The following is a 1,247-nucleotide window of genomic DNA, read 5'->3' on the forward strand; positions in this document are numbered from 1 at the left end:
ATCACAGTAGTAGTGTCATTGTGTCGTTGTAACAGAAGTGGTGTCATTGTGTCATTGCTAAAGTAGTTGTGTCATTGTGACGTTGTTACAGTAATAGTGTCATTGTGACGTTGTTACAGTAGCAGTGCCATGGTGACGTTGTTACAGTAGTTGTGTCATTGTGACGTTGTTACAGTAGTTGTTTCATTGCAACAGGCGTAGTGTCATTGTATCATTTTCACAGTAGTAGTGTTATAGTGTCATTGATCTAGCAGTAGTGTCATTGTGTCGTTATTACAGAAGTAGTGTTATGGTATCGTTGTTACAGTAGTAATGTCATTGTTACAGTAGTAGTGTCAATGTTACTGTAGTAGTGTCGTTGTGACGTTGTTACAGTAGTGGTGTCATTGTGTTGTATTTACAGAATTTGTGTCATTTTGACGTTGTTACAGCAGTGGTGTCCTAGTGTCGTTGTTACAGTAGTAGTGTCATTGTGTTGTTGTTACAGTAGTAATGTCATCGTGTCGTTGTCACAGTAGTAGTGTCATTCGTGTCGTTGTTACAGAAGTAGTGTCATTGTGTCGTTGTTACAGTAGTGGTGTCATTGTGTTGTATTTACAGAAGTTGTGTCATTTTGACGTTGTTACAGCAGTGGTGTCGTAGCAATATCATTGTGACGTTGTTACAGTAGTTGTGTCATTGTGACGTTGTTACAGTAATAGTGTCATTTGAGTAGTTGTTACAGTAGCAGTGTCATTGTGTCATTGTTACAGTAGTAGTGTCATTGTGTCGTTGTTACAGTAGCAGTATCATTGTGACGTTGTTAAAGTAGCAGTGTCATTGTGACGTTGTTACAGTAGCAGTGCCATGGTGACGTTGTTACAATAGCAGTGTCATTGTAACGTTCTTACAGTAGTTTTGTCATTGTGACGTTGTTACAGTAGCAGTATCATTGTGACGTTGTTAAAGTAGCAGTGTCATTGTGACGTTGTTACAGTAGCAGTGCCATGGTGACGTTGTTACAATAGCAGTGTCATTGTAACGTTCTTACAGTAGTTTTGTCATTGTGACGTTGTTACAGTAGCNGTGACGTTGTTACAGTAGTTGTGTCATTGTGACGTTGTTACAGTAGTTGTGTCATTGCAACAGGCGTAGTGTCATTGTATCATTTTCACAGTAGTAGTGTTATAGTGTCATTGTTACAGCAGTAGTGTCATTGAGTAGTTATTACAGAAGTAGTGTTATGGTATCGTTGTTACAGTAGTAAT

Source organism: Mizuhopecten yessoensis, unplaced genomic scaffold (assembly GCF_002113885.1).
Source record: "Mizuhopecten yessoensis strain PY_sf001 unplaced genomic scaffold, ASM211388v2 scaffold10759, whole genome shotgun sequence".
Taxonomy (NCBI): Eukaryota; Metazoa; Mollusca; class Bivalvia; order Pectinida; family Pectinidae; genus Mizuhopecten; species Mizuhopecten yessoensis.